This window comes from Ursus americanus, chromosome 3 (assembly GCF_024610735.1).
Source record: "Ursus americanus isolate L20-20 chromosome 3, mUrsAme1.1.p, whole genome shotgun sequence".
NCBI classification, from domain to species: domain Eukaryota; kingdom Metazoa; phylum Chordata; class Mammalia; order Carnivora; family Ursidae; genus Ursus; species Ursus americanus.
Window position 1 is genome coordinate 9,795,115 of NC_142129.1, and position 16,373 is coordinate 9,811,487.

Below are 16,373 nucleotides of genomic sequence, written 5' to 3' on the forward strand. Positions count from 1 at the left end.
CGTTGTAAGTGGAAAAGCATTTCTACGTTCTGTCTGGAAACCTGGGACATGTTTTTCCCTTATCTTCCCATGTCTGGAATTTGACCGGAGTATTTTGATTTTGTGTGAGCCTTATCATTAATTCTGTTACTCAGGGGTCTCTTAATCTGGCAACACAAACCCCCTTCATTCAGGGAAGTGTTCAACCATTACTATTGACCATTACCCTGTTCTCTCTCTTAATGTTATTTTCTTTTTGGAGAACTCTTTGGGCATTCCCCCTCGGAAATTCTCTTTATGTCCATATTGGTCTGTTCAAGATTTTTTTTCAGCTTTCATAGTTTTTCCCTTCTGATGTCTCCCTCCCCTTCAATCCACCCAACATTAATTATATTTTCAGTAATGACAAGCCTCTTTGGGGTTCATCTATACAATTTTACGTAAAATACTTAAAAAAATAATATCCGTAATGTCTTTCTTTTGGGCTCTAATCACATAACCCTGAGAACATTTTATTTTAGGTTTTAATCTGACTCTTCCTTCAGTCTTCCACATGTCCAGCTTGATTTTTATCCTACAGGTTTTGATTCCCTTAGATGTAGGGTTTTGTTTTGTTTCATTTGTTGGGTTTTCGGCCATCCTTATCATTTTGCTACAGTCTCTTGACCAGAGTTCAGCCAGCTGGTGCTAAAAGCACAATGATTTGTTCTCTTGTGGATTACCAGTAACAGACAGGCTTTGTTGAGCCAAGTTTTCCTGCCACCTCAGAAACTGGACGCAAGTCTTCTATCTAGTCTCCTGGGCTGTTCCTCATCCCAGGGTTGGTAGAACTGGCAACTTGTTTTGGAAGCTCCAGCATTAAAATGACTCTTGGGACTCTTTCCCGAGAGGATTTGCAAGATCCTGCCACCTGACTCTGCTGGGAGCCAGCAAAGCATCAGCTCTGCCCGAAGCGGTGGTTCTCTTTAACTTGGCTGCAGATTAAAATAAATCAGGGATCCCTTAAAATTCCCAAGGCTCAGGTCACAGCCAAGACCTATTAAAGCAGAAGTTCTAGGCTTGAAACCCTAGCATCCATTCTTTTTATAGCTCCCTCGTTGATTCTAATGTGCAGCAAAGTAATGAAAAACACTGGCCTAAGAGCTCGAAGAAAAGCAGACCCTCTCCTTGACCTCTGAAAACCTCACCTGTCCTGTACCAGCAAAGTTTCAACTAGGAGACTTACCTGTTTGGCTCCTTCAGACACAGATGGGAACAAGAGATGGAACCTTTGCTTGAGTTCTTACCTTCCCAGAGTTCTACACGTTGTTAAGTTCCCTTTTTAACATTTTTTAGATTAATTTCTTTTAAAAGATCACACATATAATCACTGCATTATTTTTTTTTCTAAAACGCATCAGCTTCTCTTTGGAGAAAAGAATTTACTTTGTTTTCTTTTCAACAGTACAAGTAGGAGATCACTTCCAATGCTAATATTCGATTCAGGGTTTTCATCCCCTAAGCAGGTGGGTTTGTTTTGCTCTTATGAGACGTTTTTCAACCTCATAAAAGTGGAGGAGAAACCCTTACAATTTATATATATATTTTTTTAAATATTTTATTTATTTATTTGACAGAGATAGAAACAGCCAGCGAGAGAGGGAACACAAGCAGGGGGAGCGGGAGAGGAAGAAGCAGGCTCATAGTGGAAGAGCCTGATATGGGGCTCGATCCCATAACGCCGGGATCACGCCCTGAGCCGAAGGCAGGCGCTTAACCGCTGTGCCACCCAGGCGCCCCACAATTTATATTTTTTATGGCTGGTATTAGGATTATATTTCAAGTTCTGGCCTACTCTTCTAACTTAGTACGTTTAATTTATCTACGTAAATAAAGGAAATAATTTCTCAAACTGACAATGTGACACATTCCCACCAATTTTTATTTCTCAAAATACATTTCAATCATTGAGCTTGTCATGGAAGCACATCAAATAATTTTTCTCCATCCTTAAAATTTCTAACACTGTTCTTTCTGAATGTTCTCTAATGTTTAATGAAAAATATGCTATATATGGCTTAAGAGTCTAGAACTCTCATTGCTTACTTTTGAATTTAATTCAATTCTAGAAATTTTCAGCATTTATACCGTTATTGACCTAAAATAGTTAATCTTCAAGGATAGATCAGATGAGATTTAATGAGCTTCACCAGGACTCATTCTCTTTTTTAAATAATTGTATTGCTTTAAAACAGAAAAGAATCAGCATGAGAAATTTCCCATTGATAATATGCAAAAAAAAAGTCACAACAGATATTTTCTTGTTTTATTTGCCACCTTCTGCTGTGAAGAAATAGCCAAGTCTTAATTTGGAAGGAATTTACAAGGTGAAAAACTTAGAGAATGTAACAAAGTGAGTTCATCTTTTCCCCAAGAACTGTCCATATTATGAGCACGTATGGTATGTTAGAAGCCCAGCAGAGCATACTCAAGCAGATTTCTGGAAACTCATATTGAAAAAGACAATTATCCGTAGGCAGCATAAGGGCTAACAGCAGGGGACCCGCAGACTTAAGGCTACTATACATATGTATTATTTGCACTTTGCATACCCAACACACTTTATTTGACACGTGTATTGCTGGTTTGTCAGTTGATTTGTTAAACCATGGAAGAATTCAATACACAGATAGCTAAATAATAGTAACCATATTTCTTCATTTATTTTTCCTTGATTCGTTGTTGTCTTATTTTCAAAATTTCTTAAAAGATTACAATCCTAGTTTCACGACTTATATAAGAAGTTGCATTTTTCATATAAGTAAATACAGTACAATAATGTCTGGTGGGATTTTGAAGGGCCTAGAAGTATTAAATATTTATTTTGAGAACTCCTTATTCAGTGAGAATTCATTGAGAAAATGAAGAGGCACATTTTAAACAGATTTGTGAAATTCTAAGTTTATGTTAATTTGAAGATAGTTCTCTGTCCTTGATGCAATGTAGTTTTTTCTGTGTATAAAAACTACACCTTGGAAGGTTTTTAGTAAATCCACTATGACTATAATGGACTCCTATTTGTAGGATGTTCAAAAATGAGTTAATTATAAAGCCAGCAAGCTGCCAACATTTTCCACTGCTGCTTTTCCTCTATTCTTTCTTAGTACTGACTGTGATGCTTAACCTTCGGTCCATCTGGGAGCAGTGCACAGCCGTGTCCAGTATCCACTTAGCTTAGAAAATCTAGAGCAATACCAGATCTGATCTTTATCTCTAAATGTGGTCACACAAGATATTCGGTTCTCAACTGTGCTCGCACAACCGGCACAATAATACACAGCAGAAAGATCGAGGTTTGCCCTGTCTCTTCTATTCCCCTTTTGAACAATTGTGGAAATAAATAATGGTAGCTAGCACAGATGACCAAGGAGAGAAAAGTAAAACCATTTTTCTTTTCCATGACTTCCACTGGGATTAAAAACGATTAAAAAAAAAAAAAAAGGGCATAGTTAACATTTACATCTCATACAAGTTTTTTCCAGCTAATCTTTTTCTCTAGATGACCCCTAAAGAAAGTTATCTTAGTTATATGGAGAGAAATTTTCACTCGAGCAGTCATTTTCTGAAAGATATTTCATACTGAAAAGTCTTTGAAATATCATTTTTCATCTACCCTCTAAACCTATTGAAAATGTCTCCACAGTACCTGAAACATTTTCTCTGTTGAAATATATCATTTTACATTACTCAGATGTTCTGAAAATTCATAAAGTGGCAATCATAATTTATTGAGATTTCTTTCTGCCAGTCAGAAATGAATAAAACTATATAGTGCATTCAAGAGGAAAAAGAAAAGAAAAATGAATAGAGTAACAGCGGTACCTTTAGTTTGGAAGTAACAGAAGATTGTTCCAAGTAAATAATCTTAATTTCACCAGTCCTCTGCAAATCTTACCATGTGTTTATTTCAAGCTCCTGGAAGACTGAGCCTAACATGTGTGGCAAGCAGCACTAGGGATCTCTGATAAACCAGTTCTTTTACTTGCATCAACAATTATTCAATATTTGTCCACTGGATTCCAATAATTTAGCCTTGTTTCCTTTGTGCCTCAGCTGGATTTTACTTGTTTTATTTACTTTCTGGAAGATTCCTGAAGGGCTCCCTGTTGCTCTTTACATTTGTTGATTCTGAGCCTGGAGTGTTCCTAGGATTGTTCTTACCTACCCTGCAGATTTGGGGCTTTTTTCCCATACTTACATCTGGGCTTTTGTTTTCTATTAATACACTTCCATCTGATTAATGCAAAGATAACAGTATACTGCATGGCTCCTTTTCTTATTTTATGGGACAGTTAAGTGCTGACCTCAGAGGATTGGTATGAGCATTATATGAATTGATAACGCTGATAGAAACATGAGGCTGGCACAGCTCAATGCATGTTCTTAGTATCGTTATTATTATGTTGTCATTTCAGAAAAAGGGACAGGAAATAGAATTGTTCTGATTTTATTATCTTGCTTTTTCAATGCCCAGTGTCTGTGTGTGTTAGAAATTACATAAATTTTAGAGGTGAATTCCTCGAAAATACAACTGTATGGGTATCTAGAAACGGCACCATTTCACAATTAAACGTAAGCCATCCATAAGAAAACATAGCTCGTTGAATGGGTTCGCCATGATTTGTTTAACTGTTCTCCTGTGGGAGAGAGTTTGTTTTTAAAATATGTATACTTTTGCTATTATATACAGTTCACAGGGATGAACTTGTGTCTCTTTCTTTGCAAACTTCTTGAACTCTGTAAGGTTAAATCCAAGACGCAGACTCGATCAGCTAAAGAACACAAGTCACGTGACGTGAGATCTGTATTACCAAACTGTCCTCTGAAGTTTGGGCCAATTTCCATTAGCTCTAAGAATGAATGGTGCTCCTACATCCCCAGGTTTTCCCCTAACGCGGTTAAATATGTTTTCGGTTTCAGAAATTTAAGAGGGGAGCAGTGGCACCTAGTTTTACTTTAGATTTCTCCAATAATGACGACAGTCTGGCGTGGGTTCATGTTTATTGGCTCTTTTTAAGGGGAGGGGGCATCTACCCCAGCTGTTCTTCATTTTTATCTTAAAGATCCCAGGTATTCCTCCTGCTCTCAAGTTACTTTTGTCTCTTTTATATATCCTGCCTTATTTTTTTCTTTTTCGTTTCAACTGCTTTGAGTTCTCATTTAATACAATTCCATCTGTTCTCCTCAAAATGTCAAGTGTATCGACTGCTACCGTTTCTTGTTTTATAGCCCATTTAAAGGCATGTGTCTCTATTGCGCTGAGTTGCCGTGAGTCCTAGATGAACTAGCCCAAGTGGGGGTTTGAAACAGTGCCTGGCACACGGGCACAGATCAAAGTTCAGCATGGATTTCTTTTCCTTTTCTGCATTTTTTCTATGAATATCATATAATACGGTGATCATCATAGTACACACCATTAAGTTTATTTCTTTTTTGTTTATAAGAGCTCTTTCATTAAGACAATTATCATATGGGGCACCTGGGTGGCTAAATCAGTTAAGCATCTGCCTTTGGCTCAGGTCATGTTCTCAGGGTCCTAGGATCGAGTCCCGTGTCAGGCTTTCTGCTCAGTGGGGCGTCTGCTTCTCCCTTTCCCTTTGTGCTCGTGCTCGCTCTCTCTCTCAAATAAATAAATAAAATATTTTTTAAAAAAGACAATTACTATATGCATTGCCTTTTAATTTTTGTGTTTTCTTCAAATATGAGTATTTATGTACTCCAATTAATTATTTTCATGTGGTTTTCCTGTATGGGATTTTTTTTAAGTGAATATTTCCTCATAAATAAATGAAATGAATGAAAAGAAAAATTGAAAAAATGTTAAGGGGAAAATTAAAAAGAGATAAATAAGACAAGTGAGAAAAAGAGTTGTTTAGTTACAATATAAAACAAGTACAAAAAATCAAGAAACTAGAAAACAAAAAAGGAAGTAGGTAATTTAAAAATTTGGCAAGGTTAGGAAACAGAGGAAAACAAAAGAAAAAATACTGTGATAAAATTAAATGTGACTCGAAGAGAAATTAATGGAAAAATGTATGTTGCCCTCCCTGCCTCCAAAAAGTATGTTGTCCCTCTGTAGCCATTCGAACTAATTTTTTTCTTCCAAATACGTAGTGTTATTGTTAACAGCACGTCCTGTGGATATCCTACTTTCATGCTTAGATTGTGTACCAGGCTCTTTGCTGCTTTTCAACAAGACTAGGAACATATCCAGGTTAAGGATCCAAAATCAGAAGGCCCAGATTCAAATCCTGCCAACTGGGAAAATTAAACTTTGGGCAAATTCTTTGAAGCTGCTAAAACCACAGTGGTAGAAACACTTAATTTGGGAATCATAATCCTAGCTCATTGGCAGGCCAATTTTAAAATTAACTTGAAAATGCAAAGGACCTAATAAAATGAGAATCTAGAGAAGAAAAAAAAATCTGGCAAACTTATATTAACAGATTTCAAGAGTTACAGAGTGAAAGCAGTCAAGACGGTATGATACAGGGATGAGAATAGACACAGAGAACAATGGAACACAATGGAATAGATAAGAGATTCTAGAAAAAAGATCCTCTCATATATGGAGGTTTGATTGAGCACAAAGACACCATGGCAATTTGGTGAGAGGAATGGCAAGTTTAGTAAGTGGGTCAGGTTAACTGGTTATCTGCATGGTTAAAAAACAAAACAAAATGAAACAAAACCACCCTGAAACTTGAACCTCCATGCTTACACAGAGTTTAATTCAAGATACATTATGGACCTAGAGGTAAAAAGAAAACAAAAAAGCTTCTGGATAGAAACACAGGAAACACAGGGCAATATTTTCATGACCTTGGGTAGGAAAAAAATTTCTTTTCCCCCAAAATCATTATAAAAAATTTCAAATATATAGTAACATTGGAAGTTTATTGCAAATATCTGCATACAGATGCCCTAAATTGCAAATTACCCATTTGGTTTATCACATTAAATTACATCAACCTTTTCGAAGAAATCCTAGGTTCTCCTAGGAACAAATTCCATAATTACTCCTTTCTTTTCACCCCATGATGTGCTTATAACAGTTATAGACTAATAATACCATTATGACCACAAATTGTATTATTGGTCAAATGTTTTTAATATGTGTTAGGGTTTTTATTCTTTTTATTTTTTTAAAAGATTTTATTTATTTGAGAGAGAGCAAGAGAGCATGACAGCAGGAGAGGGAGAAGCAGACTCCCTGCTGAGCAAGGAGCAGGATGTGGGGTTCGAGCCCAGGGCACCAGGGTCATGACCTGCGCTGAAGGCAGATGCTTAACCAACTGAGCCACCCAGGCGTCTGGTTTTTATTCTTTTTAGATGAAATTCCACTAGAGATGTAAAAATAATTATGTTTTAAATTCATGTGAATTTGAGAGCTAGGCGTGATGTCCCAGGCAAAAACCCAACCTGCTGTGAATAGATCTTTAGTAATGTGAGGAGGTGCGGGGGTAGTCCAAGGATGAAGGAGTCTCAGGCTTTTAGTAGCCTGGGCCCCTGGATGGTGAACTTGGCAAGTAGTATTTCTCATTTTTTCCTTCCCCCGGTCAGGTGGGGCAGGTTGGCTAGAGCGGGCTGCAGCTTGGTTTTCCCTGTCCTTCAACTGGAAGTCTGGCGACAGCTGGGGCTGGGTATTTCCCTTCCCCCAGGGCAGTTAGGCTGTGATAAAACCCAGCGGGATAGATAGGCTCTGGTTAAATAGTTTCTCCTGGGGGCAACTTGTTTGTTAAAAGAACTGCGTGCCCTGGCGTGTTTCAGAAGCGCAGGCGGGGGAGTTTTCTGAGCCACTGAGGGAACCTGGCAGAACTCCAGGAGATAAAACCCACAGAAGGCTAGAGGCCCTCTTCTCTCCCTCCGATGGCTGGGCCTCCGGAGTTTTAAGTCTCAGACTTGCCTACACTGAGCCTCCGGCAGTTTCTCAGAATCTGTTTCCCTCCCTGGACGCTGTTTCTGCAGGTTCACTGCTCCTCGGGCTGCTTCTGCTGGTGAGTTACCGTTCTCCGTATTCTCCTGTTTTGTTCTCTCCAGTTGTACGCGAGCACTTGACTCTGTGCCCTCACTTCTCGACGGTTCTAAGAAAAATTGTTGACTTGTCAGTTCAGCATTTTACCCGTTGTTAGTACAGCCTGGCGACTTCCAGGGTCCTTACATGCCGGACTGGAAACTGCAAGTCTCTCCACTTTGCTTTTTAAATAAATATAATACAGAGCGACCTCTGTAGCTGTATAGAGAGATATTTTTCTTTCATTTTGAAGACTGCGTGGGAACGATTGTTTTACTTAATTATGCATTTTATAAATGCATTAAATTCCCTGTTGATGGACATTTGGGTTTCTGGTCTTAGCGAATAGGAACAGTAGCATAATGAACGGTCTGTGCACGTGGTATTTTATGGTTTTACCAGGGTATCTTTAGCATAGATTTCTTGAAGTGGGATTCTGGATCGAAGGGTTAATAAATCATTGATTTTGCTGGATATTGCCAAATTCCTCTACTTAGAGATTGCATTATCTCGCAACCCCACCAGCATTGTTCGAGAATGCCTCCTTTGCCACAGGTTTATTGAATTGTGTGCTTTTGTCAAATGTATGATTTTTTTGCTAATCCGATAGGTGATGATGGCCTCAGGCTGTTTAAATTTACATTTTTTGGGGTCTTACTGTAGCAAGGTTAACCATTTTATCATAAATGTCATGGGCATTTGAATTTATTTTGTATGTGTGTGTTAATGTACTGTATTTACCTCCTGCGTGCTTGGGTCAGGGTTTTGTTTTTTTGTTTTTCTAGTTGTAGGAGCTCTTTCCATATTAGGAAGATTAACCTTTTCAGTGATGTAACTTGCAAATAGACAAAAGTTTTAAACAGAGATTCTATTTAAGTAGCAGCCTGAAGTGTGACATCTACAGTCTATTTTTCTCTGTGCTTTCCAAGTTTTGAAAACAGGGCAAAAATAGGAATTACTGTGGAAAAATGACATGCTTGTTTCCATTTATTAATAGGCATTTTTCTCCTAACTGTAACATTCTTTATGTCACGGATTTTATTTCCCATGGAGAAGGAAATTTAGACTATAATTTTCTTTAAATATTTCTATTAAATTTTCCACTAACCAAGAATTCATAGCTAGAGTCATAATTATATTTCTGAGCGTGGGAGATGCTTTCCCATTTTTTAAAAATCCAACCGCCTTGCTTGACATTAGTAATTGTGGCCCAGAGAGAGATCTCTGAGATGTTCCAGGGCCCCAGACTGGGTAGCGGTTCATTTATCCCTGCATGTATTCAGTTGGGGGGTGTGGGCTCCGTACCAGCAGCCATCGCGGTGATGTGCTAAGAGATGGATGGAAAGACAGCAGTGCAAGAAAACAAAACTATATATTTTCTTCTCTCATTTTACTTAAAATCTGGGGGGAAAGTAGGGCATTCGGGTATATAAAATGGCATCCCTGGGCTCCCATCATTGACTCTGCTTGAGTTGATCTTAAAAGTGAGAGGAACATGGTGATAGATCCTCTAAGATGTGACAACTGGCATTCAGACTGGATTTCTATCCCATCGCAGCACAATATGAATCTAAATAGTTTTCAATCATGTAAGTGTTGCGATTACAATCATCATGACTTCGACCGCTAGTAAGAATACTGAGTATTAGGCAATCACTTTAATATCATTCGTCCTTTTTGTCTGTATTTTTTAGGTTAATTCTGTAAGAATTCTTTAGAAGATCAGTGTGGGGAAGGTGATTATTTGTACCCCAACAAATGACAGAGAAATTTACAGAGAAGTTAAACAAATGTTTCCATTTAAAAACAGATAAGACCATACTGATATTTTTTTTTGCATTTTCAATTCTATGTTCAGGGATAGGATTTTTCTTTAACCTGGGAATATTTATGGTATATAATGCAAACAGTAACACAAACTTATTTGTCTTTGAAATAATTCATTTAGTGTATTCAGAGAGTATCAGATTTGACAATCTTGTTCTATTTACTCATGCATTTTAATTGCTTTTTGACATGTGTCCTACCAAAAAAGATACCTTGTAGTAAATGAGTAATGAAAAACTGTATTTGATGCAGATGAATTTGTTATTTGTTGGGGTAATGAATCAGACGACTTAAGGCACTCCAATAGCAATTATTTTTCCCCTAACAAGTCTTTTTTTTTTTTTTTCTCCTTTTAATAAAAAGCATTTTCAGTTGTTCTGGAAGGGTGTTTCTTGAAAGAAATGGCAAATGAGCATTGCTCTTAATAAGCTTAATTTAAAAATATGTCATCCAACATTTAAAAATACGATACTCATTTAATTTCTGTTTCGCTGATACATATATGATCTCTTAATTTTTCCCTTTCTTAGCTCTGGGATTAGATTTAGTGAAAAGATAGGCTGGCAGATTTAGCCATGTATTTCAATTTGGACAACATAATTTTGTGGGTTTTAATAAAAACTGACTTTTAATTAAAATGAATTTTTCCACACTTTTGTATTAGAAAATAATTTTTAAAAAATTTAAGTAGCTGTGGTTTTTCTTCTCTGTCTTTCCTCCCTTTCTCCCATCTTCCTTTCTTCAGGGGATTTTTATCCCTACTTATGTTCTAACTTATTCCAAATACATGCCTGGAGCTCAGACCTCTCCCCTGTGTTCTAGATGGCTATATTTAGTTTCCTATCAGGCTTCCCCAAATAAATGTGGCCAAAAAATTTCAAATACAACATACATAGCATTAAATGTATGAGTTTTCTGTCAAAACTTCCTTTCCTACTCTATTTTTGTTATTCACCTGGTCAGTTAATATGCACCTGACTCACAGATATTAACAATTAGTTAATTTTTTCCTCCAACTTGTTTCTTAAGTCTTAGTTAAACCTCATTCTTACTGCTAAAATACAGGACTGCACTTGGTTATCTATTTATAAATAGGAAATGTGTTTTGTGTCATGAAACCAATTCCCCTTCCTGTTCCTAAAGCATTTTCCCCCTAAATTAGAAGCCTTACCACCTTATTGTGTGCATAAATCTTGTGATTTTTCCATAGCGCGCAAAATGCAGGATAAACTCTTCTTCGTAGCATTCAAGAACCCTCCTACTTTGGCCCCCATCTAATCTCGATCTTAGCCTTCCTCATATGTTCCTTATAGGTTAACATTGACTGATGGTAGGGTGGTCGTGGCCTTTCCTATGTTGCGTTTCCTACTAGAGGATCTTGTCATTCATGAGTTGTCTTTCAAGACACAGTTGTATCAATAAAGGTGTCTCTAGGAAGGTATCTGAGATACCATCTCCATCCTCAAGGCAAAACTAGGACATGTCCTACTTCAAACATTCATACACTTGTCACGTGTTATCCACCTTATTTGTAAGAGCTCACCTTTGCTAGACTGTGAGCATTTTGAGTACCTGGTCATTTTGACATCCCTCCATACTGCTCATCTCCTAATAGGACTGATTATTGCCTAAATGAAGAGAACGTGGTTGAAAGCCAGGACACTTCTGTCTCATCGCATGGCCATGTTCACATCTCAGTGTCTTTGAGCCTCAGTGTTTGCAGCTGTCAGATGAGGACCTTTGATTAGATTTTAATACTCTTTCTACAATAAAAATAGCTGATTTTTCTCAGTTTCTTTGATCTTTGAAAATATTTGCCGTTTATTCTACACAGATTTTTTTTTTTTAATTACAGTTACTAAAAATCGATGCAGCAGCCCAGGTGAATATTAACGTATCTGACTCATTTGGACGTATTTGGCTTTTATGAATATGACACAGTTTAAAGAATAGTATACAATCTGAGCCTTGAAAGCAAAGTTAAGGGAAATTTTAATACTTGTTACTGAAATCTGGGACAGACCATTTGGCAATATTTAATGTATTCTGCATCTTTGAGCTCAGGTTATTTTCCAAACATGACTTTATTAGTCTTTCACTATTGCTATGGAATATCAACAGATTGGTCGACTCTATTACAGTTCGTATGCTATGGGAATTGTTAAGAAATTGAAGTAAAGCAATATCCTATTATTATGAGATATATGTACTTGAACTATAGTTTTGTGGCATGAAATTTTGTCCATAATAACATCACATCTATGCAACATAGACCATGAGGTATAGACACACATTTTCTTCCTTTCTTCCTCTTCCTTCTCCTCCTCTTCAAAAGTGTTTTCAAATGTGTAAAATAATTTTCAAGTGGTTCTTTGATGTAACTAAATTTACATTGATATTATATAGTACCCATGTACTGCTTGTCGTTAAAAGGTAAATTATTTCATTTTATATTACTTTAATTAGATGGCAGAGAGTTCCTAGAATTTCACTAGGTGACTTGTGTACATAAATTGCAATGTATTGAAATTGTTGAATAATTTATGCATTCTGACATTTATTGATGCATTGTGCTCGTTCTGTATTCAAAATACGTTTTTTTTGGGGGGGTAGTATTCTTTCTTAATTTTGTCAGTTTATTTTGTTAAAAACTTTAATCTTAGTGATGGTGTTGAAATAAATGAAATGTCTGGTTTTAATGACTAAAAATGACATCTGAGGAATTTTTGGATAGAATTTTCCCAAGTGATTTCAGTGGGAGAATGTTTTCATAGTAAATAGAACAGTTTTAATAAAAAGTGTTTAGGGTGTATGTGTGAGGGGCCATATGCTTTTTTTGATGCTTACATTTTTGCAGTGATGATAAAATTATTCTATATTTTGAGATACACATTTTTATAGGATCTATTTATGTATGTGGCAGGGACCCAGATCATGTTCAGTCTTTGACTTCATTCTGAAAAAAACAGGACTTTTTTTTTTTTAATTAAAATAGGATGGAAAAGCTATTTTCTCGATGTTCTTGTATTTCTTGAGAAAAAAAATTGTGGAATTAACACATAGACAAAGAAAACTCTGAAAAATTACCAGGAAGGACTAAAAATGAGAGATTATGTCTCCCTCGAGAATTAAAAGTTCGCCCTTCTTTATGGCAAAGAATTTACCAAAATACACAAATAAATAAATGGAAGCGAGAACTTAGAAATTGAGAGAACTAAGTAAATTAATATTCCTATGGATAATAATGATGTTGCATGGATGGAACAGAGAAGGAATGAAATTCAAAATTTATTGAGATTCTTTCTAAACCCTAAATAAGCTATATCAGCTATATCCTAAGAAAAAGTACTAAGATGGTTTGTCATGATCCAAATAATCTATGTTTATAAACACATTTTAACTAGGAGGAACCATTTCATGAGCTGTGCAGTCTAAAGTGGGCCGAGATTCCCTAAAGCTTGAGTATTATTTATAAGCAATCAAAGAAGATACTTAGAAATGCTTAGGACAGTGATGTGGAACAGACTGACTATATATTATTTATTCCTCCCTAAATTTTTTATTTGAAAACTTTCAAAATGGGAGAAGACCAGTTCAATAAACATCTGTATTCCCCCATCTAGATTTAAGAAGTGCTAACATTTTCCTACATTTTTCATCTGTCTCACTTTCTGTCTTTAAATATTCAGAGAACCATTGTAAAAATAATTTGCTAACATTATGGAACTTCACCTATAAATATTTTGGCTTGCATTTACTAAGAATATAATATTCTCTTACACAATCAGAATACTTGTTATGTTTATAAAATAGTGGTAAATTGACAGTAATTTACCAATCATGTCTAAGTCAATTTTCAAATCTCTCATGTTACTTGCCCCCACAGTTTATTGTCCCCATTCCCAACAATGATCCATATTTCATTTGGTTGCTACAAATTTTAACCCTAGAAGCAAAGCTGTGCTTTTTTTTTTCCCCCTTCCTTAAAGACTTATTTCAGAGAGAACAAATGAGCACAAGTTTGGGGGGGGGGGTGGAAGAACAGAGGGAGAGGGAGAGAGAGAATTTTAAGCAGGCTCCACACTCAACGTGGAGCCTGGGGCTTGATCTCATGACCCTGAGGTATGACCTGAGCTGAAAACAAGAGTGGGATGTGTAACCAAGTGAGCCACCCATGCACCCTGCAAACCCATGCTTTAAAAAATTTTTGAATAACATTGATTTTTTTAAGAGTCCAGATCCATTTTCTTTTTTTCTAAAGATTTTATTTATTTGCTAGAACAAGCAGGAGGGAGAGGGAGAAGCAGCCCCCCCACCCCCAGCCCCTCAGCAGGAGCCTGATGCAGGGCTCTATCACAGGACCCTGGAATCATGACCCGAGCTGAAGGCATATGCTTAACCAATTGAGACACCCGGGTGCCCTTAGATCAGTTTTCTTATAACAAATACTACATATATTTGCTTGTTTTTCATTTTTGTCATTTACCTTGTTCCTTTATCCATTAAATTCCCTGCAAACTGGAAGTGACACAGACTTGATTAGAGTTAGGTGTATCTTGGGCAAGAAAAACTGACAAATCGTGTTGCATTGTATCTGGAGGCCCAGTGAGAATTCCTGCATGCTAACCTGTTTCCTTTAACAACCCTGTTAGTCTTTGAGCAGTGTCTTGCTTCTTGGCACTACAAGATGGCGCAAGTGGGTCTGCCCCAGACCTAGATTCTTCTTATGCAGGAGGAATGAATGTAAATATTTGTGAACAAGAGGGCAGACTTTGAGAAAGTGAAGTCCTCTCCAGCAAATACACATTCGTCTTTTCCTTTCTTTCTTTTCCTTGAGGCAAAATGTATTTTCCTACCCCTGTTACTTTGGGGCTAGCCATGTGATTTGTTGTAGTCAGTGGAATATGAGCAGATACGCAAGCGGAAGCTTTAAATGTATTCATAGGGTGCATCTTGTCTATTGTGATCCATTGATTTATAATGAGAACATGCCTTGGATAGGTTAAAATTAAAGGAAAATGAGGTATACATAGAGCAGAACTACACGCAATTCACAGCCTAGAGCTGAACTGAGCTAATCAACAGTTTAGAACAGCCCACAGCTAACGTACACAGCCAATGCACAATGCATTTTATTTTTATGAAAAATGAGAAAAAATAAAGTTAAATTTTGCAATATTTTCTGAAGCAGTATTGTTGCGATAATACCTGACTGGTGCATAGGGTAGGGCATATGCATCAGTAATCGTGCTATGTATTGCCAAATTTCTACCCATATGGGAAAGTAACTATTTCTTACTCCCATCAACAGTGTAACAGTGTTTGTGTTTCCACTCATTTTGTCAACAAAATGTATCATGAAACGTTTTATTTTAGTGAAGTGATGAAAAATACTATGTAGCTTAATGTGCATTTTTGTTCTAAAGGTTAGCATATTTTATGTTTTTAAGGACCTTGCATATGCACCTTCTAGACTATCTGTTCATGCATTTATTTTTAACTAGTTTTTACTTCTTGATTTTCTAATATTTCTCTATATTTTAAGGACGTTAATGCCTTGTCTCTTACGTAAGTTGCAAATGCCTTCTTTTTTTCAGTTTGACTTCCCAGATGGGTGTGTGTGGGGTTTTTTTGTTTGTTTTTTGTTTCTTTGTGTTTTTTTTGGGGGGGGGTGAAGCAATTTTTAATGTATTCTGATAAATTACACTTCTAGATTAGAGAGACCTTACTACCATGTTATAAAGAAATTTAGCTATGTAAACTTCTGGGGCATATATGGTTAACTTGTAACACAAAACACACACACACACACACACACACAAAATAACAGTACGTGAGGAAATAAGCCACTGTGAATGAAAGTAAGCCAACAAAGAGCCGAATTATTCCTCAAAGATTTTGGATCCCAAAATTTTCATTGAGAAATAGAAAATAAGTATTTTAATTATGTCTAAATAAGAGTATATTAAATGAAAATGAAGGCACAACAGGCAAGTGTATTTTTAAAGATTCAAACAGTACTTAAAGCAAGAAAAAAACATGGAAGTTTTTATTTAAATTCCGGTTAGTTAACATACAGTGTAATATTAGTTTCAGGTGTACAATATAGTGATTCAACACTTCCGTACAACACCCAGTGATCATCACAAGTGCCTTCTGTAATCTCCGTCACATATTTAACCCGTTCCCTCCCACCTCGCCATTGGTAACCATCAGTTCTCTATAGTTACAATAAAAGTAGGGGACTTCAAGAAAAAAGTTTCGACATTAAAATTTCAGGGAATGGATGAACAACATTGTAGACCCACTGGGGAAAAAAAAAGATTGTTGTAGCAAGTAGGTCACATGAAATTATTCAAAGTGAATTACAGAAGGAAAATTGGATTGAAAATATGGCAGAAGGTCTAAAATTCATAAGCATAAAATAAAGCATGTAATAATTGAACAAATAAAAGCTTTATTGAACTTTTAGAAAAGAAAAAATGGGAAAAGTTCAAGAACAGTATGGTTGAGA

At 36.4% G+C, this 16,373-nt stretch overlaps 1 protein-coding gene across 2 annotated transcripts in view; it reads left to right on the top strand.

The window, feature by feature from the left end:
* Positions 1 to 7,684: 7,684 nt before the first annotated feature.
* LOC148110331 (uncharacterized) overlaps positions 7,685 to 16,373 on the top strand; it is a 227,371-nt gene continuing 218,682 nt past the window's right edge. For both annotated transcript variants that reach the window (XR_015723784.1, XM_087860738.1), the window contains exon 1: positions 7,685 to 8,015. The gene's annotated coding sequence lies outside the window, so the exon portion shown is untranslated. The remainder of the gene's footprint in view (positions 8,016 to 16,373) is intronic.